The following is a 22,355-nucleotide window of genomic DNA, read 5'->3' on the forward strand; positions in this document are numbered from 1 at the left end:
AAACATGAAATCACTACACTACAGATACTACATGAAAAATTTGAGACCATCATCCAATAAAAAATGATCTTTGACATTCAGTATGGCATGCTAAAATAAACTTTTTATCTGATTGTATTTTTATTGAGCATTTTACCCAAAAATTAATTGTTTTAAAATTCTAAAGCTAAAAGATTGTTTCTGCCCAGTTTCGAACTGGGGATCTTTCACGTGTTAGGCGAACGTGATAACCACTACACTACAGAAACTGACTCGCGTGGTCCCATCACTATCTAGTCTGGAAGTACAAATGACACATGCTTTTCTTAGAAATATAATTTTTTCTAAACTTTTTTTCCTATTTTCTAATAATTTTGACGCTATTTTTCCACTTTGCATTTCAAGAGGACACATTCACTTATTATCAATTCTGATCATTGTATTTACTAAAAAAAATATTTTTTGAATGTATTTCTGACCAATTTTGAAGGGGGACCTTATGCATATTGGGTAAATGTGAATAACTCTACACTACAGGTACTTCATGAATGCAACACCATCCAATATGCATGGTAGAAGGGAAATTGACTTTTGATATTCTGCAATATGATTTTTGCTTGCTTTTTCATTGAGCAATGCAACAGTAGATAGTTATCAAAATATAAATTATTGAATTCAAAGTGTTTAGGTAACAAAATATGTTTCTGCCCAGTTTCGAACTGGGGACCTTTCGCGTGTGAGGCGAACGTGATAACCACTACACTACAGAAACTACAATGAAACAGCATCTCCCGCCATCCAATAAAAAATGATCTTTGACATACATTATGACATTCTGAAATAAACTTTTTATATGATTGCATTTTTATTTGGCATTTCAACCAAAAATCCCTTGTTTTAAAATTCTAAAGATAACAGCATATTTCTGCCTAGTTTCGAACTGGGGACCTTTTGTGTTTTAGGCGAATGTGATAACCACTACAATACAGACACTGACTTTTGAAGATCTCATCACTGTGGAGTCGGGAAGTACCATTGGCAAACCGTTTTCTTAGAATTTTTTTTTCTAAACTTATTTTTCTATTTTCTAATAATTTCTATGCTATTTTTTCCACTTTGCATTTCAAGAGGACACATTCACTTATTAATAGTTCTGATCATTGTATTTAATAAAAAAATCTATTTTTAATGTATTTCTGACCAATTTTGAAGGGGAACCTTATGCATATTGGCTAAATGTGAATAATACTACACTACAGGTACTTCATGAATGCAACACCATCCAATATGCATGGTAGAAGGGAAATTTACTTTTTAATATTCTGCAATATGATTTTTTGCTTGCTTTTTCATTGAGCAATGCAACAGTATATAGTTATCAAAATATAAATTATTGAATTCAAAGTGTTTAGGTAACAAAATATGTTTCTGCCAATTTCGAACTGGGGACCTTTCACGCGTGAGGCAAACATGAAATCACTACACTACAGATACTACATGAAAAATTTGCGACCATCATCCAGTAAAAAATGATCTTTGACATTCAGTATGGCATGCTAAAATAAACTTTTTATCTGATTGTATTTTTATTGAGCATTTTACCCAAAAATTAATTGTTTTAAAATTCTACAGCTAAAAGATTGTTTCTGCCCAGTTTCGAACTGGGGACCTTTCGCGTGTTAGGCGAACGTGATAACCACTACACTACAGAAACTGACTCTCGTGAATTTCATCACTATCTAGTCTGGATGTACACATGACACATGCTTTTCTTAGAAATATAATTTTTTCTAAACTTTTTTTCCTATTTTCTAATAATTTTGACGCTATTTTTCCACTTTGCATTTCAAGAGGACACATTCACTTATTATCAATTCTGATCATTGTATTTACTAAAAAAAAATTTTTTAATGTATTTCTGACCAATTTTGAAGGGGGACCTTATGCATATTGGATAAATGTGAATAACTCTACACTACAGGTACTTCATGAATGCAACACCATCCAATATGCATGGTAGAAGGGAAATTGACTTTTGATATTCTGCAATATGATTTTTGCTTGCTTTTTCATTGAGCAATGCAACAGTAGATAGTTATCAAAATATAAATTATTGAATTCAAAGTGTTTAGGTAACAAAATATGTTTCTGCCCAGTTTCGAACTGGGGACCTTTCGCGTGTGAGGCGAACGTGATAACCACTACACTACAGAAACTACAATGAAACAGCATCTCCCGCCATCCAATAAAAAATGATCTTTGACATACATTATGACATTCTGAAATAAACTTTTTATATGATTGCATTTTTATTTGGCATTTCAACCAAAAATCCCTTGTTTTAAAATTCTAAAGATAACAGCATATTTCTGCCCAGTTTCGAACTGGGGACCTTTTGTGTTTTAGGCGAATGTGATAACCACTACAATACAGAAACTGACTTTTGAAGATCTCATCACTATGGAGTCGGGAAGTACCATTGGCAAACCGTTTTCTTAGAATTTTTTTTTCTAAACTTATTTTTCTATTTTCTAATAATTTCTATGCTATTTTTTCCACTTTGCATCTCAAGAGGACACATTCAAATATTAATAGTTCTGATCATTGTATTTAATAAAAAAATCTATTTTTAATGTATTTCTGACCAATTTTGAAGGGGAACCTTATGCATATTGGCTAAATTTGAATAATACTACACTACAGGTACTTCATGAATGCAACACCATAAAATATGCATGGTAGAAGGGAAATTGACTTTTGATATTCTGCAATATGATTTTTTGCTTGCTTTTTCATTGAGCAATGCAACAGTAGATAGTTATCAAAATATAAATTATTGAATTCAAAGTGTTTAGGTAACAAAATATGTTTCTGCCAATTTCGAACTGGGGACCTTTCACGTGTGAGGTAAACATGAAATCACTACACTACAGATACTACATGAAAAATTTGAGACCATCATCCAATAAAAAATGATCTTTGACATTCAGTATGGCATGCTAAAATAAACTTTTTATCTGATTGTATTTTTATTGAGCATTTTACCCAAAAATTCATTGTTTTAAAATTCTAAAGCTAAAAGATTGTTTCTGCCCAGTTTCGGACTAGGGACCTTTCGCGTGTTATGCGAACGTGATAACCACTACACTACAGAAACTGACACTTGTGGATTCCATCACTATCTAGTCTGGAAGTACAAATGACACATGCTTTTCTTAGAAATATGATTTTTTCTAAACTTTTTTTCCTATTTTCTAATAATTTTGACGCTATTTTTCCACTATGCATTTCAACAGGACACATTCACTTATTATCAATTCTGATCATTGTATTTACTAAAAAAAATTTTTTTTATGTATTTCTGACCAATTTTGAAGGGGGACCTTATGCATATTGGGTAAATGTGAATAACTCTACACTACAGGTACTTCATGAATGCAACACCATCCAATATGCATGGTAGAAGGGAAATTGACTTTTGATATTCTGCAATATGATTTTTGCTTGCTTTTTCATTGAGCAATGCAACAGTAGATAGTTATCAAAATATAAATTATTGAATTCAAAGTGTTTAGGTAACAAAATATGTTTCTGCCCAGTTTCGAACTGGGGACCTTTCACGTGTGAGGCGAACGTGATAACCACTACACTACAGAAACTACATGAAAACAGAATCTCCCGCCATCCAATAAAAAATGATCTTTGACATACATTATGGCATTCTGAAATAAACTTTTTATATGATTGCATTTTTATTTGGCATTTCAACCGAAAATCACTTGATTTAAAATTCTAAAGATAACAGCATATTTCTGCCTAGTTTCGAACTGGGGACCTTTTGTGATTTAGGCGAATGTGATAACCACTACAATACAGAAACATACTTTTGAAGATCTCATCACTATGGAGTCGGGAAGTACCATTGGCAAACCGTTTTCTTAGAATTTTTTTTTCTAAACTTATTTTTCTATTTTCTAATAATTTCTATGCTATTTTTTCCACTTTGCATTTCAAGAGGACACATTCACTTATTAATAGTTCTGATCATTGTATTTAATAAAAAAATCTATTTTTAATGTATTTCTGACCAATTTTGAAGGGGAACCTTATGCATATTGGCTAAATGTGAATAATACTACACTACAGGTACTTCATGAATGCAACACCATCCAATATGCATGGTAGAAGGGAAATTGACTTTTGATATTCTGCAATATGATTTTTTGCTTGCTTTTTCATTGAGCAATGCAACAGTATATAGTTATCAAAATATAAATTATTGAATTCAAAGTGTTTAGGTAACAAAATATGTTTCTGCCAATTTCGAACTGGGGACCTTTCACGCGTGAGGCAAACATGAAATCACTACACTACAGATACTACATGAAAAATTTGCGACCATCATCCAGTAAAAAATGATCTTTGACATTCAGTATGGCATGCTAAAATAAACTTTTTATCTGATTGTATTTTTATTGAGCATTTTACCCAAAAATTAATTGTTTTAAAATTCTACAGCTAAAAGATTGTTTCTGCCCAGTTTCGAGCTGGGGACCTTTCGCGTGTTAGACGAACGAGATAACCACTACACTACAGAAACTGACTCTCGTGAATTTCATCACTATCTAGTCTGGATGTACACATGACACATGCTTTTCTTAGAAATATAATTTTTTCTAAACTTTTTTTCCTATTTTCTAATAATTTTGACGCTATTATTCCACTTTGCATTTCAAGAGGACACATTCACTTATTATCAATTCTGATCATTGTATTTACTAAAAAAATTTTTTTTAATGTTTTTCTGACCAATTTTGAAGGGGGACCTTATGCATATTGGATAAATGTGAATAACTCTACACTACAGGTACTTCATGAATGCAACACCATCCAATATGCATGGTAGAATTGAAACTGACTTTTGATATTCTGCAATATGATTTTTTGCTTGCTTTTTCATTGAGCAATGCAACAGTAGATAGTTATCAAAATATAAATTATTGAATTCAAAGTGTTTAGGTAACAAAATATGTTTCTGCCAATTTCGAACTGGGGACCTTTCACGTGTGAGGCAAACATGAAATCACTACACTACAGATACTACATGAAAAATTTGAGACCATCATCCAATAAAAAATGATCTTTGACATTCAGTATGGCATGCTAAAATAAACTTTTTATCTGATTGTATTTTTATTGAGCATTTTACCCCAAAATTAATTGTTTTAAAATTCTAAAGCTAAAAGATTGTTTCTGCCCAGTTTCGAACTGGGGACCTTTCGCGTGTTATGCGAACGTGATAACCACTACCCTACAGAAACTGACACTTGTGGATTCCATCACTATCTAGTCTGGAAGTACAAATGACACATGCTTTTCTTAGAAATATGATTTTTTCTAAACTTTTTTTCCTATTTTCTAATAATTTTGACGCTATTTTTCCACTTTGCATTTCAAGAGGACACATTCACTTATTATCAATTCTGATCATTGTATTTACTAAAAAAAATTTTTTTAATGTATTTCTGACCAATTTTGAAGGGGGACCTTATGCATATTGGGTAAATGTGAATAACTCTACACTACAGGTACTTCATGAATGCAACACCATCCAATATGCATGGTAGAAGGGAAATTGACTTTTGATATTCTGCAATATGATTTTTGCTTGCTTTTTCATTGAGCAATGCAACAGTAGATAGTTATCAAAATATAAATTATTCAATTCAAAGTGTTTAGGTAACAAAATATGTTTCTGCCAATTTCGAACTGGGGACCTTTCACGTGTGAGGCAAACATGAAATCACTACACTACAGATACTACATGAAAAATTTGAGACCATCATCCAATAAAAAATGATCTTTGACATTCAGTATGGCATGCTAAAATAAACTTTTTATCTGATTGTATTTTTATTAAGGATTTTACCCAAAAATTAATTGTTTTAAAATTCTAAAGCTAAAAGATTGTTTCTGCCCAGTTTCGAACTGGGGATCTTTCACGTGTTAGGCGAACGTGATAACCACTACACTACAGAAACTGACTCGCGTGGTCCCATCACTATCTAGTCTGGAAGTACAAATGACACATGCTTTTCTTAGAAATATAATTTTTTCTAAACTTTTTTTCCTATTTTCTAATAATTTTGACGCTATTTTTCCACTTTGCATTTCAAGAGGACACATTCACTTATTATCAATTCTGATCATTGTATTTACTAAAAAAAATTTTTTTAATGTATTTCTGACCAATTTTGAAGGGGGACCTTATGCATATTGGGTAAATGTGAATAACTCTACACTACAGGTACTTCATGAATGCAACACCATCCAATATGCATGGTAGAAGGGAAATTGACTTTTGATATTCTGCAATATGATTTTTGCTTGCTTTTTCATTGAGCAATGCAACAGTAGATAGTTATCAAAATATAAATTATTGAATTCAAAGTGTTTAGGTAACAAAATATGTTTCTGCCAATTTCGAACTGGGGACCTTTCACGTGTGAGGCAAACATGAAATCACTACACTACAGATACTACATGAAAAATTTGAGACCATCATCCAATAAAAAATGATCTTTGACATTCAGTATGGCATGCTAAAATAAACTTTTTATCTGATTGTATTTTTATTAAGGATTTTACCCAAAAATTAATTGTTTTAAAATTCTAAAGCTAAAAGATTGTTTCTGCCCAGTTTCGAACTGGGGATCTTTCACGTGTTAGGCGAACGTGATAACCACTACACTACAGAAACTGACTCGCGTGGTCCCATCACTATCTAGTCTGGAAGTACAAATGACACATGCTTTTCTTAGAAATATAATTTTTTCTAAACTTTTTTTCCTATTTTCTAATAATTTTGACGCTATTTTTCCACTTTGCATTTCAAGAGGACACATTCACTTATTATCAATTCTGATCATTGTATTTACTAAAAAAAATATTTTTTGAATGTATTTCTGACCAATTTTGAAGGGGGACCTTATGCATATTGGGTAAATGTGAATAACTCTACACTACAGGTACTTCATGAATGCAACACCATCCAATATGCATGGTAGAAAGGAAATTGACTTTTGATATTCTGCAATATGATTTTTGCTTGCTTTTTCATTGAGCAATGCAACAGTAGATAGTTATCAAAATATAAATTATTGAATTCAAAGTGTTTAGGTAACAAAATATGTTTCTGCCCAGTTTCGAACTGGGGACCTATCGCGTGTGAGGCGAACGTGATAACCACTACACTACAGAAACTACAATGAAACAGCATCTCCCGCCATCCAATAAAAAATGATCTTTGACATACATTATGACATTCTGAAATAAACTTTTTATATGATTGCATTTTTATTTGGCATTTCAACCAAAAATCCCTTGTTTTAAAATTCTAAAGATAACAGCATATTTCTGCCTAGTTTCGAACTGGGGACCTTTTGTGTTTTAGGCGAATGTGATAACCACTACAATATAGAAACTGACTTTTGAAGATCTCATCACTGTGGAGTCGGGAAGTACCATTGGCAAACCGTTTTCTTAGAATTTTTTTTTCTAAACTTATTTTTCTATTTTCTAATAATTTCTATGCTATTTTTTCCACTTTGCATTTCAAGAGGACACATTCACTTGTTAATAGTTCTGATCATTGTATTTAATAAAAAAATCTATTTTTAATGTATTTCTGACCAATTTTGAAGGGGAACCTTATGCATATTGGCTAAATGTGAATAATACTACACTACAGGTACTTCATGAATGCAACACCATCCAATATGCATGGTAGAAGGGAAATTGACTTTTGATATTCTGCAATATGATTTTTTGCTTGCTTTTTCATTGAGCAATGCAACAGTATATAGTTATCAAAATATAAATTATTGAATTCAAAGTGTTTAGGTAACAAAATATGTTTCTGCCAATTTCGAACTGGGGACCTTTCACGCGTGAGGCAAACATGAAATCACTACACTACAGATACTACATGAAAAATTTGCGACCATCATCCAGTAAAAAATGATCTTTGACATTCAGTATGGCATGCTAAAATAAACTTTTTATCTGATTGTATTTTTATTGAGCATTTTACCCAAAAATTAATTGTTTTAAAATTCTACAGCTAAAAGATTGTTTCTGCCCAGTTTCGAACTGGGGACCTTTCGCGTGTTAGGCGAACGTGATAACCACTACACTACAGAAACTGACTCTCGTGAATTTCATCACTATCTAGTCTGGATGTACACATGACACATGTTTTTCTTAGAAATATAATTTTTTCTAAACTTTTTTTCCTATTTTCTAATAATTTTGACGCTATTTTTCCACTTTGCATTTCAAGAGGACACATTCACTTATTATCAATTCTGATCATTGTATTTACTAAAAAAATTTTTTTTAATGTATTTCTGACCAATTTTGAAGGGGGACCTTATGCATATTGGATAAATGTGAATAACTCTACACTACAGGTACTTCATGAATGCAACACCATCCAATATGCATGGTAGAATTGAAACTGACTTTTGATATTCTGCAATATGATTTTTTGCTTGCTTTTTCATTGAGCAATGCAACAGTAGATAGTTATCAAAATATAAATTATTGAATTCAAAGTGTTTAGGTAACAAAATATGTTTCTGCCAATTTCGAACTGGGGACCTTTCACGTGTGAGGCAAATATGAAATCACTACACTACAGATACTACATGAAAAATTTGAGACCATCATCCAATAAAAAATGATCTTTGACATTCAGTATGGCATGCTAAAATAAACTTTTTATCTGATTGTATTTTTATTGAGCATTTTACCCAAAAATTAATTGTTTTAAAATTCTAAAGCTAAAAGATTGTTTCTGCCCAGTTTCGAACTGGGGACCTTTCGCGTGTTAGGCGAACGTGATAACCACTACACTACAGAAACTGACTCTTGTGAATTTCATCACTATCTAGTCTGGATGTACACATGACACATGCTTTTCTTAGAAATATAATTTTTTCTAAACTTTTTTTCCTATTTTCTAATAATTTTGACGCTATTTTTCCACTTTGCATTTCAAGAGGACACATTCACTTATTATCAATTCTGATCATTGTATTTAATAAAAAAATATTTTTTGAATGTATTTCTGACCAATTTTGAAGGGGGACCTTATGCATATTGGGTAAATGTGAATAACTCTACACTACAGGTACTTCATGAATGCAACACCATCCAATATGCATGGTAGAAGGGAAATTGACTTTTGATATTCTGCAATATGATTTTTGCTTGCTTTTTCATTGAGCAATGCAACAGTAGATAGTTATCAAAATATAAATTATTGAATTCAAAGTGTTTAGGTAACAAAATATGTTTCTGCCCAGTTTCGAACTGGGGACCTCTCGCGTGTGAGGCAAACGTGATAACCACTACACTACAGAAACTACAATGAAACAGCATCTCCCGCCATCCAATAAAAAATGATCTTTGACATACATTATGGCATTCTGAAATAAACTTTTTATATGATTGCATTTTTATTTGGCATTTCAACCAAAAATCCCTTGTTTTAAAATTCTAAAGATAACAGCATATTTCTGCCCAGTTTCGAACTGGGGACCTTTTGTGTTTTAGGCGAATGTGATAACCACTACAATACAGAAACTGACTTTTGAAGATCTCATCACTATGGAGTCGGGAAGTACCATTGGCAAACCGTTTTCTTAGAATTTTTTTTTCTAAACTTATTTTTCTATTTTCTAATAATTTCTATGCTATTTTTTCCGCTTTGCATCTCAAGAAGACACATTCACTTATTAATAGTTCTGATCATTGTATTTAATAAAAAAATCTATTTTTAATGTATTTCTGACCAATTTTGAAGGGGAACCTTATGCATATTGGCTAAATGTGAATAATACTACACTACAGGTACTTCATGAATGCAACACCATCCAATATGCATGGTAGAAGGGAAATTGACTTTTGATATTCTGCAATATGATTTTTTGCTTGCTTTTTCATTGAGCAATGCAACAGTATATAGTTATCAAAATATAAATTATTGAATTCAAAGTGTTTAGGTAACAAAATATGTTTCTGCCAATTTCGAACTGGGGACCTTTCACGTGTGAGGCAAACATGAAATCACTACACTACAGATACTACATGAAAAATTTGAGACCATCATCCAATAAAAAATGATCTTTGACATTCAGTATGGCATGCTAAAATAAACGTTTTATCTGATTGTATTTTTATTGAGCATTTTACCCAAAAATTAATTGTTTTAAAATTCTAAAGCTAAAAGATTGTTTCTGCCCAGTTTCGAACTGGGGATCTTTCACGTGTTAGGCGAACGTGATAACCACTACACTACAGAAACTGACTCACTTGGTCCCATCACTATCTAGTCTGGAAGTACAAATGACACATGCTTTTCTTAGAAATATAATTTTTTCTAAACTTTTTTCCTATTTTCTAATAATTTTGACGCTATTTTTCCACTTTGCATTTCAAGAGGACACATTCACTTATTATCAATTCTGATCATTGTATTTACTAAAAAAATATTTTTTGAATGTATTTCTGACCAATTTTGAAGGGGAACCTTATGCATATTGGCTAAATGTGAATAATACTACACTACAGGTACTTCATGAATGCAACACCATCCAATATGCATGGTAGAAGAGAAATTGACTTTTGATATTCTGCAATATGATTTTTGCTTGCTTTTTCATTGAGCAATGCAACAGTAGATAGTTATCAAAATATAAATTATTGAATTCAAAGTGTTTAGGTAACAAAATATGTTTCTGCCCAGTTTCGAACTGGGGACCTTTCGCGTGTGAGGCGAACGTGATAACCACTACACTACAGAAACTACAATAAAACAGCATCTCCCGCCATCCAATAAAAAATGATCTTTGACATACATTATGGCATTCTGAAATAAACTTTTTATATGATTGCATTTTTATTTGGCATTTCAACCAAAAATCCCTTGATTTAAAATTCTAAAGATAACAGCATATTTCTGCCCAGTTTCGAACTGGGGACCTTTTGTGTTTTAGGCGAATGTGATAACCACTACAATACAGAAACTAACTTTTGAAGATCTCATCACTATGGAGTCGGGAAGTACCATTGGCAAACCGTTTTCTTAGAATTTTTTTTTCTAAACTTATTTTTCTATTTTCTAATAATTTCTATGCTATTTTTTCCACTTTGCATTTCAAGAGGACACATTCACTTATTAATAGTTCTGATCATTGTATTTAATAAAAAAATCTATTTTTAATGTATTTCTGACCAATTTTGAAGGGGAACCTTATGCATATTGGCTAAATGTTAATAATACTACACTACAGGTACTTCATGAATGCAACACCATCCAATATGCATGGTAGAAGGGAAATTGACTTTTTACTCATCCAGTAAAAAATGATCTTTGACATTCAGTATGGCATGCTAAAATAAACTTTTTATCTGATTGTATTTTTATTGAGCATTTTACCCAAAAATTAATTGTTTTAAAATTCTACAGCTAAAAGATTGTTTCTGCCCAGTTTCGAACTGGGGATCTTTCACGTGTTAGGCGAACGTGATAACCACTACACTACAGAAACTGACTCGCGTGGTCCCATCACTATCTAGTCTGGAAGTACAAATGACACATGCTTTTCTTAGAAATATAATTTTTTCTAAACTTTTTTTCCTATTTTCTAATAATTTTGACGCTATTTTTCCACTTTGCATTTCAAGAGGACACATTCACTTATTATCAATTCTGATCATTGTATTTAATAAAAAAATATTTTTTGAATGTATTTCTGACCAATTTTGAAGGGGGACCTTATGCATATTGGATAAATGTGAATAACTCTACACTACAGGTACTTCATGAATGCAACACCATCCAATATGCATGGTAGAAGGGAAATTTACTTTTGATATTCTGCAATATGATTTTTGCTTGCTTTTTCATTGAGCAATGCAACAGTAGATAGTTATCAAAATATAAATTATTGAATTCAAAGTGTTTAGGTAACAAAATATGTTTCTGCCCAGTTTCGAACTGGGGACCTTTCGCGTGTGGGCGAACGTGATAACCACTACACTACAGAAACTACATGAAAACAGAACCTCCCGCCATCCAATAAAAAATGATCTTTGACATACATTACGGCATTCTGAAATAAACTTTTTATATGATTGCATTTTTATTTGGCATTTCAACCGAAAATCCCTTGATTTAAAATTCTAAAGATAACAGCATATTTCTGCCCAGTTTCGAACTGGGGACCTTTTGTGTTTTAGGCGAATGTGATAACCACTACAATACAGAAACTGACTTTTGAAGATCTCATCACTATGGAGTCGGGAAGTACCATTGGCAAACCGTTTTCTTAGAATTTTTTTTTCTAAACTTATTTTTCTATTTTCTAATAATTTCTATGCTATTTTTTCCACTTTGCATTTCAAGAGGACACATTCACTTGTTAATAGTTCTGATCATTGTATTTAATAAAAAAATCTATTTTTAATGTATTTCTGACCAATTTTGAAGGGGAACCTTATGCATATTGGCTAAATGTGAATAATACTACACTACAGGTACTTCATGAATGCAACACCATCCAATATGCATGGTAGAAGGGAAATTGACTTTTGATATTCTGCAATATGATTTTTTGCTTGCTTTTTCATTGAGCAATGCAACAGTATATAGTTATCAAAATATAAATTATTGAATTCAAAGTGTTTAGGTAACAAAATATGTTTCTGCCAATTTCGAACTGGGGACCTTTCACGCGTGAGGCAAACATGAAATCACTACACTACAGATACTACATGAAAAATTTGCGACCATCATCCAGTAAAAAATGATCTTTGACATTCAGTATGGCATGCTAAAATAAACTTTTTATCTGATTGTATTTTTATTGAGCATTTTACCCAAAAATTAATTGTTTTAAAATTCTACAGCTAAAAGATTGTTTCTGCCCAGTTTCGAACTGGGGACCTTTCGCGTGTTAGGCGAACGTGATAACCACTACACTACAGAAACTGACTCTCGTGAATTTCATCACTATCTAGTCTGGATGTACACATGACACATGTTTTTCTTAGAAATATAATTTTTTCTAAACTTTTTTTCCTATTTTCTAATAATTTTGACGCTATTTTTCCACTTTGCATTTCAAGAGGACACATTCACTTATTATCAATTCTGATCATTGTATTTACTAAAAAAATTTTTTTTAATGTATTTCTGACCAATTTTGAAGGGGGACCTTATGCATATTGGATAAATGTGAATAACTCTACACTACAGGTACTTCATGAATGCAACACCATCCAATATGCATGGTAGAATTGAAACTGACTTTTGATATTCTGCAATATGATTTTTTGCTTGCTTTTTCATTGAGCAATGCAACAGTAGATAGTTATCAAAATATAAATTATTGAATTCAAAGTGTTTAGGTAACAAAATATGTTTCTGCCAATTTCGAACTGGGGACCTTTCACGTGTGAGGCAAATATGAAATCACTACACTACAGATACTACATGAAAAATTTGAGACCATCATCCAATAAAAAATGATCTTTGACATTCAGTATGGCATGCTAAAATAAACTTTTTATCTGATTGTATTTTTATTGAGCATTTTACCCAAAAATTAATTGTTTTAAAATTCTAAAGCTAAAAGATTGTTTCTGCCCAGTTTCGAACTGGGGACCTTTCGCGTGTTAGGCGAACGTGATAACCACTACACTACAGAAACTGACTCTTGTGAATTTCATCACTATCTAGTCTGGATGTACACATGACACATGCTTTTCTTAGAAATATAATTTTTTCTAAACTTTTTTTCCTATTTTCTAATAATTTTGACGCTATTTTTCCACTTTGCATTTCAAGAGGACACATTCACTTATTATCAATTCTGATCATTGTATTTAATAAAAAAATATTTTTTGAATGTATTTCTGACCAATTTTGAAGGGGGACCTTATGCATATTGGGTAAATGTGAATAACTCTACACTATAGGTACTTCATGAATGCAACACCATCCAATATGCATGGTAGAAGGGAAATTGACTTTTGATATTCTGCAATATGATTTTTGCTTGCTTTTTCATTGAGCAATGCAACAGTAGATAGTTATCAAAATATAAATTATTGAATTCAAAGTGTTTAGGTAACAAAATATGTTTCTGCCCAGTTTCGAACTGGGGACCTCTCGCGTGTGAGGCAAACGTGATAACCACTACACTACAGAAACTACAATGAAACAGCATCTCCCGCCATCCAATAAAAAATGATCTTTGACATACATTATGGCATTCTGAAATAAACTTTTTATATGATTGCATTTTTATTTGGCATTTCAACCAAAAATCCCTTGTTTTAAAATTCTAAAGATAACAGCATATTTCTGCCCAGTTTCGAACTGGGGACCTTTTGTGTTTTAGGCGAATGTGATAACCACTACAATACAGAAACTGACTTTTGAAGATCTCATCACTATGGAGTCGGGAAGTACCATTGGCAAACCGTTTTCTTAGAATTTTTTTTTCTAAACTTATTTTTCTATTTTCTAATAATTTCTATGCTATTTTTTCCGCTTTGCATCTCAAGAAGACACATTCACTTATTAATAGTTCTGATCATTGTATTTAATAAAAAAATCTATTTTTAATGTATTTCTGACCAATTTTGAAGGGGAACCTTATGCATATTGGCTAAATGTGAATAATACTACACTACAGGTACTTCATGAATGCAACACCATCCAATATGCATGGTAGAAGGGAAATTGACTTTTGATATTCTGCAATATGATTTTTTGCTTGCTTTTTCATTGAGCAATGCAACAGTATATAGTTATCAAAATATAAATTATTGAATTCAAAGTGTTTAGGTAACAAAATATGTTTCTGCCAATTTCGAACTGGGGACCTTTCACGTGTGAGGCAAACATGAAATCACTACACTACAGATACTACATGAAAAATTTGAGACCATCATCCAATAAAAAATGATCTTTGACATTCAGTATGGCATGCTAAAATAAACGTTTTATCTGATTGTATTTTTATTGAGCATTTTACCCAAAAATTAATTGTTTTAAAATTCTAAAGCTAAAAGATTGTTTCTGCCCAGTTTCGAACTGGGGATCTTTCACGTGTTAGGCGAACGTGATAACCACTACACTACAGAAACTGACTCACTTGGTCCCATCACTATCTAGTCTGGAAGTACAAATGACACATGCTTTTCTTAGAAATATAATTTTTTCTAAACTTTTTTCCTATTTTCTAATAATTTTGACGCTATTTTTCCACTTTGCATTTCAAGAGGACACATTCACTTATTATCAATTCTGATCATTGTATTTACTAAAAAAATATTTTTTGAATGTATTTCTGACCAATTTTGAAGGGGAACCTTATGCATATTGGCTAAATGTGAATAATACTACACTACAGGTACTTCATGAATGCAACACCATCCAATATGCATGGTAGAAGAGAAATTGACTTTTGATATTCTGCAATATGATTTTTGCTTGCTTTTTCATTGAGCAATGCAACAGTAGATAGTTATCAAAATATAAATTATTGAATTCAAAGTGTTTAGGTAACAAAATATGTTTCTGCCCAGTTTCGAACTGGGGACCTTTCGCGTGTGAGGCGAACGTGATAACCACTACACTACAGAAACTACAATAAAACAGCATCTCCCGCCATCCAATAAAAAATGATCTTTGACATACATTATGGCATTCTGAAATAAACTTTTTATATGATTGCATTTTTATTTGGCATTTCAACCAAAAATCCCTTGATTTAAAATTCTAAAGATAACAGCATATTTCTGCCCAGTTTCGAACTGGGGACCTTTTGTGTTTTAGGCGAATGTGATAACCACTACAATACAGAAACTAACTTTTGAAGATCTCATCACTATGGAGTCGGGAAGTACCATTGGCAAACCGTTTTCTTAGAATTTTTTTTTCTAAACTTATTTTTCTATTTTCTAATAATTTCTATGCTATTTTTTCCACTTTGCATTTCAAGAGGACACATTCACTTATTAATAGTTCTGATCATTGTATTTAATAAAAAAATCTATTTTTAATGTATTTCTGACCAATTTTGAAGGGGAACCTTATGCATATTGGCTAAATGTTAATAATACTACACTACAGGTACTTCATGAATGCAACACCATCCAATATGCATGGTAGAAGGGAAATTGACTTTTTACTCATCCAGTAAAAAATGATCTTTGACATTCAGTATGGCATGCTAAAATAAACTTTTTATCTGATTGTATTTTTATTGAGCATTTTACCCAAAAATTAATTGTTTTAAAATTCTACAGCTAAAAGATTGTTTCTGCCCAGTTTCGAACTGGGGATCTTTCACGTGTTAGGCGAACGTGATAACCACTACACTACAGAAACTGACTCGCGTGGTCCCATCACTATCTAGTCTGGAAGTACAAATGACACATGCTTTTCTTAGAAATATAATTTTTTCTAAACTTTTTTTCCTATTTTCTAATAATTTTGACGCTATTTTTCCACTTTGCATTTCAAGAGGACACATTCACTTATTATCAATTCTGATCATTGTATTTAATAAAAAAATATTTTTTGAATGTATTTCTGACCAATTTTGAAGGGGGACCTTATGCATATTGGATAAATGTGAATAACTCTACACTACAGGTACTTCATGAATGCAACACCATCCAATATGCATGGTAGAAGGGAAATTTACTTTTGATATTCTGCAATATGATTTTTGCTTGCTTTTTCATTGAGCAATGCAACAGTAGATAGTTATCAAAATATAAATTATTGAATTCAAAGTGTTTAGGTAACAAAATATGTTTCTGCCCAGTTTCGAACTGGGGACCTTTCGCGTGTGGGCGAACGTGATAACCACTACACTACAGAAACTACATGAAAACAGAACCTCCCGCCATCCAATAAAAAATGATCTTTGACATACATTACGGCATTCTGAAATAAACTTTTTATATGATTGCATTTTTATTTGGCATTTCAACCGAAAATCCCTTGATTTAAAATTCTAAAGATAACAGCATATTTCTGCCCAGTTTCGAACTGGGGACCTTTTGTGTTTTAGGCGAATGTGATAACCACTACAATACAGAAACTGACTTTTGAAGATCTCATCACTATGGAGTCGGGAAGTACCATTGGCAAACCGTTTTCTTAGAATTTTTTTTTCTAAACTTATTTTTCTATTTTCTAATAATTTCTATGTTATTTTTTCCACTTTGCATTTCAAGAGGACACATTCACTTATTAATAGTTCTGATCATTGTATTTAATAAAAAAATCTATTTTTAATGTATTTCTGACCAATTTTGAAGGGGAACCTTATGCATATTGGCTAAATGTGAATAATACTACACTACAGGTACTTCATGAATGCAACACCATCCAATATGCATGGTAGAAGGGAAATTGACTTTTGATATTCTGCAATATGATTTTTTGCTTGCTTTTTCATTGAGCAATGCAACAGTATATAGTTATAAAAATATAAATTATTGAATTCAAAGTGTTTAGGTAACAAAATATGTTTCTGCCAATTTCGAACTGGGGAACTTTCACGCGTGAGGCAAACATGAAATCACTACACTACAGATACTACATGAAAAATTTGCGACCATCATCCAATAAAAAATGATCTTTGACATTCAGTATGGCATGCTAAAATAAACTTTTTATCTGATTGTATTTTTATTGAGCATTTTACCCAAAAATTCATTGTTTTAAAATTCTAAAGCTAAAAGACTGTTTCTGCCCAGTTTCGAACTGGGGACCTTTCGCGTGTTCGGCGAACGTGATAACCACTACACTACAGAAACTGACTCTCGTGAATCCCATCACTATCTAGTCTGGAAGTACAAATGACACATGCTTTTCTTAGAAATATAATTTTTTCTAAACTTTTTTTCCTATTTTCTAATAATTTTGATGCTATTTTTCCACTTTGCATTTCAAGAGGACACATTCACTTATTATCAATTCTGATCATTGTATTTACTAAAAAAAATTTTTTTTAATGTATTTCTGACCAATTTTGAAGGGGGACCTTATGCATATTGGATAAATGTGAATAACTCTACACTACAGGTACTTCATGAATGCAACACCATCCAATATGCATGGTAGAAGGGAAATTGACTTTTGATATTCTGCAATATGATTTTTGCTTGCTTTTTCATTGAGCAATGCAACAGTAGATAGTTATCAAAATATAAATTATTGAATTCAAAGTGTTTAGGTAACAAAATATGTTTCTGCCCAGTTTCGAACTGGGGACCTCTCGCGTGTGAGGCGAACGTGATAACCACTACAATTGTTTCTGCCAATTTCGAACTGGGGACCTTTCACGTGTGAGGTAAACATGAAATCACTACACTACAGATACTACATGAAAAATTTGAGACCATCATCCAATAAAAAATGATCTTTGATATTCAGTATGGCATGCTAAAATAAACTTTTTATCTGATTGTATTTTTATTGAGCATTTTATCCAAAAATTCATTGTTTTAAAATTCTAAAGCTAAAAGATTGTTTCTGCCCAGTTTCGAACTGGGGACCTTTCGCGTGTTATGCGAACGTGATAACCACTACATTACAGAAACTGACACTTGTGGATTCCATCACTATCTAGTCTGGAAGTACAAATGACACATGCTTTTCTTAGAAATATGATTTTTTCTAAACTTTTTTTCCTATTTTCTAATAATTTTGACGCTATTTTTCCACTTTGCATTTCAAGAGGACACATTCACTTATTATCAATTCTGATCATTGTATTTACTAAAAAAAAATTTTTAATGTATTTCTGACCAATTTTGAAGGGGGACCTTATGCATATTGGGTAAATGTGAATAACTCTACACTACAGGTACTTCATGAATGCAACACCATCCAATATGCATGGTAGAAGGGAAATTTACTTTTGATATTCTGCAATATGATTTTTGCTTGCTTTTTCATTGAGCAATGCAACAGTAGATAGTTATCAAAATATAAATTATTGAATTCAAAGTGTTTAGGTAACAAAATATGTTTCTGCCAATTTCGAACTGGGGACCTTTCACGTGTGAGGCAAACATGAAATCACTACACTACAGATACTACATGAAAAATTTGAGACCATCATCCAATAAAAAATGATCTTTGACATTCAGTATGGCATGCTAAAATAAACTTTTTATCTGATTGTATTTTTATTGAGCATTTTACCCAAAAATTAATTGTTTTAAAATTCTAAAGCTAAAAGATTGTTTCTGCCCAGTTTCGAACTGGGGATCTTTCACGTGTTAGGCGAACGTGATAACCACTACACTACAGAAACTGACTCGCGTGGTCCCATCACTATCTAGTCTGGAAGTACAAATGACACATGCTTTTCTTAGAAATATAATTTTTTCTAAACTTTTTTTCCTATTTTCTAATAATTTTGACGCTATTTTTCCACTTTGCATTTCAAGAGGACACATTCACTTATTATCAATTCTGATCATTGTATTTACTAAAAAAAATATTTTTTGAATGTATTTCTGACCAATTTTGAAGGGGGACCTTAAGCATATTGGGTAAATGTGAATAACTCTACACTACAGGTACTTCATGAATGCAACACCATCCAATATGCATGGTAGAAGGGAAATTGACTTTTGATATTCTGCAATATGATTTTTGCTTGCTTTTTCATTGAGCAATGCAACAGTAGATAGTTATCAAAATATAAATTATTGAATTCAAAGTGTTTAGGTAACAAAATATGTTTCTGCCCAGTTTCGAACTGGGGACCTTTCGCGTGTGAGGCGAACGTGATAACCACTACACTACAGAAACTACAATGAAACAGCATCTCCCGCCATCCAATAAAAAATGATCTTTGACATACATTATGACATTCTGAAATAAACTTTTTATATGATTGCATTTTTATTTGGCATTTCAACCAAAAATCCCTTGTTTTAAAATTCTAAAGATAACAGCATATTTCTGCCTAGTTTCGAACTGGGGACCTTTTGTGTTTTAGGCGAATGTGATAACCACTACAATACAGAAACTGACTTTTGAAGATCTCATCACTGTGGAGTCGGGAAGTTCCATTGGCAAACCGTTTTCTTAGAATTTTTTTTTCTAAACTTATTTTTCTATTTTCTAATAATTTCTATGCTATTTTTTCCACTTTGCATTTCAAGAGGACACATTCACTTATTAATAGTTCTGATCATTGTATTTAATAAAAAAATCTATTTTTAATGTATTTCTGACCAATTTTGAAGGGGAACCTTATGCATATTGGCTAAATGTAAATAATACTACACTACAGGTACTTCATGAATGCAACACCATCCAATATGCATGGTAGAAGGGAAATTGACTTTTGATATTCTGCAATATGATTTTTTGCTTGCTTTTTCATTGAGCAATGCAACAGTATATAGTTATCAAAATATAAATTATTGAATTCAAAGTGTTTAGGTAACAAAATATGTTTCTGCCAATTTCGAACTGGGGACCTTTCACGCGTGAGGCAAACATGAAATCACTACACTACAGATACTACATGAAAAATTTGCGACCATCATCCAGTAAAAAATGATCTTTGACATTCAGTATGGCATGCTAAAATAAACTTTTTATCTGATTGTATTTTTATTGAGCATTTTACCCAAAAATTAATTGTTTTAAAATTCTACAGCTAAAAGATTGTTTCTGCCCAGTTTCAAACTGGGGACCTTTCGCGTGTTAGGCGAACGTGATAACCACTACACTACAGAAACTGACTCTCGTGAATTTCATCACTATCTAGTCTGGATGTACACATGACACATGCTTTTCTTAGAAATATAATTTTTTCTAAACTTTTTATCCTATTTTCTAATCATTTTGACGCTATTTTTCCACTTTGCATTTCAAGAGGACACATTCACTTATTATCAATTCTGATCATTGTATTTACTAAAAAAATTTTTTTTTATGTATTTCTGACCAATTTTGAAGGGGGACCTTATGCATATTGGATAAATGTGAATAACTCTACACTACAGGAACTTCATGAATGCAACACCATCCAATATGCATGGTAGAAGGGAAATTGACTTTTGATATTCTGCAATATGATTTTTTGCTTGCTTTTTCATTGAGCAATGCAACAGTATATAGTTATCAAAATATAAATTATTGAATTCAAAGTGTTTAGGTAACAAAATATGTTTCTGCCAATTTCGAACTGGGGACCTTTCACGTGTGAGGCAAACATGAAATCACTACACTACAGATACTACATGAAAAATTTGCGACCATCATCCAATAAAAAATGATCTTTGACATTCAGTATGGCATGCTAAAATAAACTTTTTATCTGATTGTATTTTTATTGAGCATTTTACCCAAAAATTCATTGTTTTAAAATTCTAAAGCTAAAAGATTGTTTCTGCCCAGTTTCGAACTGGGGACCTTTCGCGTGTAAGGCGAACGTGATAACCACTACACTACAGAAACTGACTCTTGTGCATCCCCTCACTATCTAGTCTGGAAGTACAAATGACACATGCTTTTCTTAGAAATATAATTTTTTCTAAACTTTTTTTTCCTATTTTCTAATAATTTTGACGCTATTTTTCCACTTTGCATTTCAAGAGGACACATTCACTTATTATCAATTCTGATCATTGTATTTACTAAAAAAATATTTTTTGAATGTATTTCTGACCAATTTTGAAGGGGAACCTTATGCATATTGGCTAAATGTGAATAATACTACACTACAGGTACTTCATGAATGCAACACCATCCAATATGCATGGTAGAAGGGAAATTGACTTTTGATATTCTGCAATATGATTTTTGCTTGCTTTTTCATTGAGCAATGCAACAGTAGATAGTTATCAAAATATAAATTATTGAATTCAAAGTGTTTAGGTAACAAAATATGTTTCTGCCCAGTTTCGAACTGGGGACCTTTCGCGTGTGAGGCGAACGTGATAACCACTACACTACAGAAACTACAATAAAACAGCATCTCCCGCCATCCAATAAAAAATGATCTTTGACATACATTATGGCATTCTGAAATAAACTTTTTATATGATTGCATTTTTATTTGGCATTTCAACCAAAAATCCCTTGATTTAAAATTCTAAAGATAACAGCATATTTCTGCCCAGTTTCGAACTGGGGACCTTTTGTGTTTTAGGCGAATGTGATAACCACTACAATACAGAAACTGACTTTTGAAGATCTCATCACTATGGAGTCGGGAAGTACCATTGGCAAACCGTTTTCTTAGAATTTTTTT

General features: G+C 32.0%; 29 non-coding genes across 29 annotated transcripts; all 29 read right to left on the reverse strand.

The window, feature by feature from the left end:
* Nucleotides 1-175: 175 nt before the first annotated feature.
* TRNAV-AAC (transfer RNA valine (anticodon AAC)) lies at nt 176-248 on the reverse strand. The gene has a single exon. It is a non-coding gene; the product is annotated as a tRNA-Val (tRNA).
* Nucleotides 249-678: 430 nt separating this feature from the next.
* TRNAV-CAC (transfer RNA valine (anticodon CAC)) lies at nt 679-751 on the reverse strand. Its single transcript has one exon. It is a non-coding gene; the product is annotated as a tRNA-Val (tRNA).
* Nucleotides 752-1,620: 869 nt separating this feature from the next.
* On the reverse strand, nt 1,621-1,693 carry TRNAV-AAC (transfer RNA valine (anticodon AAC)). Its single transcript has one exon. It is a non-coding gene; the product is annotated as a tRNA-Val (tRNA).
* Nucleotides 1,694-2,122: 429 nt separating this feature from the next.
* On the reverse strand, nt 2,123-2,195 carry TRNAV-CAC (transfer RNA valine (anticodon CAC)). The gene has a single exon. It is a non-coding gene; the product is annotated as a tRNA-Val (tRNA).
* Nucleotides 2,196-3,063: 868 nt separating this feature from the next.
* On the reverse strand, nt 3,064-3,136 carry TRNAV-AAC (transfer RNA valine (anticodon AAC)). The gene has a single exon. It is a non-coding gene; the product is annotated as a tRNA-Val (tRNA).
* Nucleotides 3,137-3,565: 429 nt separating this feature from the next.
* On the reverse strand, nt 3,566-3,638 carry TRNAV-CAC (transfer RNA valine (anticodon CAC)). Its single transcript has one exon. It is a non-coding gene; the product is annotated as a tRNA-Val (tRNA).
* A 1,589-nt stretch (nt 3,639-5,227) lies between these two features.
* On the reverse strand, nt 5,228-5,300 carry TRNAV-AAC (transfer RNA valine (anticodon AAC)). Its single transcript has one exon. It is a non-coding gene; the product is annotated as a tRNA-Val (tRNA).
* Nucleotides 5,301-5,947: 647 nt separating this feature from the next.
* TRNAV-AAC (transfer RNA valine (anticodon AAC)) lies at nt 5,948-6,020 on the reverse strand. Its single transcript has one exon. It is a non-coding gene; the product is annotated as a tRNA-Val (tRNA).
* Nucleotides 6,021-6,666: 646 nt separating this feature from the next.
* Nucleotides 6,667-6,739, reverse strand: TRNAV-AAC (transfer RNA valine (anticodon AAC)). The gene has a single exon. It is a non-coding gene; the product is annotated as a tRNA-Val (tRNA).
* A 430-nt stretch (nt 6,740-7,169) lies between these two features.
* TRNAV-CAC (transfer RNA valine (anticodon CAC)) lies at nt 7,170-7,242 on the reverse strand. Its single transcript has one exon. It is a non-coding gene; the product is annotated as a tRNA-Val (tRNA).
* Nucleotides 7,243-8,110: 868 nt separating this feature from the next.
* On the reverse strand, nt 8,111-8,183 carry TRNAV-AAC (transfer RNA valine (anticodon AAC)). The gene has a single exon. It is a non-coding gene; the product is annotated as a tRNA-Val (tRNA).
* Nucleotides 8,184-8,831: 648 nt separating this feature from the next.
* TRNAV-AAC (transfer RNA valine (anticodon AAC)) lies at nt 8,832-8,904 on the reverse strand. Its single transcript has one exon. It is a non-coding gene; the product is annotated as a tRNA-Val (tRNA).
* A 430-nt stretch (nt 8,905-9,334) lies between these two features.
* On the reverse strand, nt 9,335-9,407 carry TRNAV-CAC (transfer RNA valine (anticodon CAC)). Its single transcript has one exon. It is a non-coding gene; the product is annotated as a tRNA-Val (tRNA).
* An 868-nt stretch (nt 9,408-10,275) lies between these two features.
* On the reverse strand, nt 10,276-10,348 carry TRNAV-AAC (transfer RNA valine (anticodon AAC)). The gene has a single exon. It is a non-coding gene; the product is annotated as a tRNA-Val (tRNA).
* A 428-nt stretch (nt 10,349-10,776) lies between these two features.
* Nucleotides 10,777-10,849, reverse strand: TRNAV-CAC (transfer RNA valine (anticodon CAC)). Its single transcript has one exon. It is a non-coding gene; the product is annotated as a tRNA-Val (tRNA).
* A 672-nt stretch (nt 10,850-11,521) lies between these two features.
* On the reverse strand, nt 11,522-11,594 carry TRNAV-AAC (transfer RNA valine (anticodon AAC)). The gene has a single exon. It is a non-coding gene; the product is annotated as a tRNA-Val (tRNA).
* Nucleotides 11,595-12,963: 1,369 nt separating this feature from the next.
* Nucleotides 12,964-13,036, reverse strand: TRNAV-AAC (transfer RNA valine (anticodon AAC)). Its single transcript has one exon. It is a non-coding gene; the product is annotated as a tRNA-Val (tRNA).
* A 648-nt stretch (nt 13,037-13,684) lies between these two features.
* On the reverse strand, nt 13,685-13,757 carry TRNAV-AAC (transfer RNA valine (anticodon AAC)). Its single transcript has one exon. It is a non-coding gene; the product is annotated as a tRNA-Val (tRNA).
* A 430-nt stretch (nt 13,758-14,187) lies between these two features.
* TRNAV-CAC (transfer RNA valine (anticodon CAC)) lies at nt 14,188-14,260 on the reverse strand. The gene has a single exon. It is a non-coding gene; the product is annotated as a tRNA-Val (tRNA).
* Nucleotides 14,261-15,128: 868 nt separating this feature from the next.
* Nucleotides 15,129-15,201, reverse strand: TRNAV-AAC (transfer RNA valine (anticodon AAC)). Its single transcript has one exon. It is a non-coding gene; the product is annotated as a tRNA-Val (tRNA).
* Nucleotides 15,202-15,629: 428 nt separating this feature from the next.
* TRNAV-CAC (transfer RNA valine (anticodon CAC)) lies at nt 15,630-15,702 on the reverse strand. The gene has a single exon. It is a non-coding gene; the product is annotated as a tRNA-Val (tRNA).
* A 672-nt stretch (nt 15,703-16,374) lies between these two features.
* On the reverse strand, nt 16,375-16,447 carry TRNAV-AAC (transfer RNA valine (anticodon AAC)). Its single transcript has one exon. It is a non-coding gene; the product is annotated as a tRNA-Val (tRNA).
* A 1,369-nt stretch (nt 16,448-17,816) lies between these two features.
* On the reverse strand, nt 17,817-17,889 carry TRNAV-AAC (transfer RNA valine (anticodon AAC)). The gene has a single exon. It is a non-coding gene; the product is annotated as a tRNA-Val (tRNA).
* A 713-nt stretch (nt 17,890-18,602) lies between these two features.
* TRNAV-AAC (transfer RNA valine (anticodon AAC)) lies at nt 18,603-18,675 on the reverse strand. The gene has a single exon. It is a non-coding gene; the product is annotated as a tRNA-Val (tRNA).
* Nucleotides 18,676-19,321: 646 nt separating this feature from the next.
* On the reverse strand, nt 19,322-19,394 carry TRNAV-AAC (transfer RNA valine (anticodon AAC)). The gene has a single exon. It is a non-coding gene; the product is annotated as a tRNA-Val (tRNA).
* Nucleotides 19,395-19,824: 430 nt separating this feature from the next.
* Nucleotides 19,825-19,897, reverse strand: TRNAV-CAC (transfer RNA valine (anticodon CAC)). The gene has a single exon. It is a non-coding gene; the product is annotated as a tRNA-Val (tRNA).
* Nucleotides 19,898-20,765: 868 nt separating this feature from the next.
* TRNAV-AAC (transfer RNA valine (anticodon AAC)) lies at nt 20,766-20,838 on the reverse strand. The gene has a single exon. It is a non-coding gene; the product is annotated as a tRNA-Val (tRNA).
* A 648-nt stretch (nt 20,839-21,486) lies between these two features.
* On the reverse strand, nt 21,487-21,559 carry TRNAV-UAC (transfer RNA valine (anticodon UAC)). The gene has a single exon. It is a non-coding gene; the product is annotated as a tRNA-Val (tRNA).
* Nucleotides 21,560-21,990: 431 nt separating this feature from the next.
* TRNAV-CAC (transfer RNA valine (anticodon CAC)) lies at nt 21,991-22,063 on the reverse strand. The gene has a single exon. It is a non-coding gene; the product is annotated as a tRNA-Val (tRNA).
* Nucleotides 22,064-22,355: the final 292 nt, after the last annotated feature.

Source organism: Pseudophryne corroboree, chromosome 4 (assembly GCF_028390025.1).
Source record: "Pseudophryne corroboree isolate aPseCor3 chromosome 4, aPseCor3.hap2, whole genome shotgun sequence".
NCBI lineage: Eukaryota > Metazoa > Chordata > Amphibia > Anura > Myobatrachidae > Pseudophryne > Pseudophryne corroboree.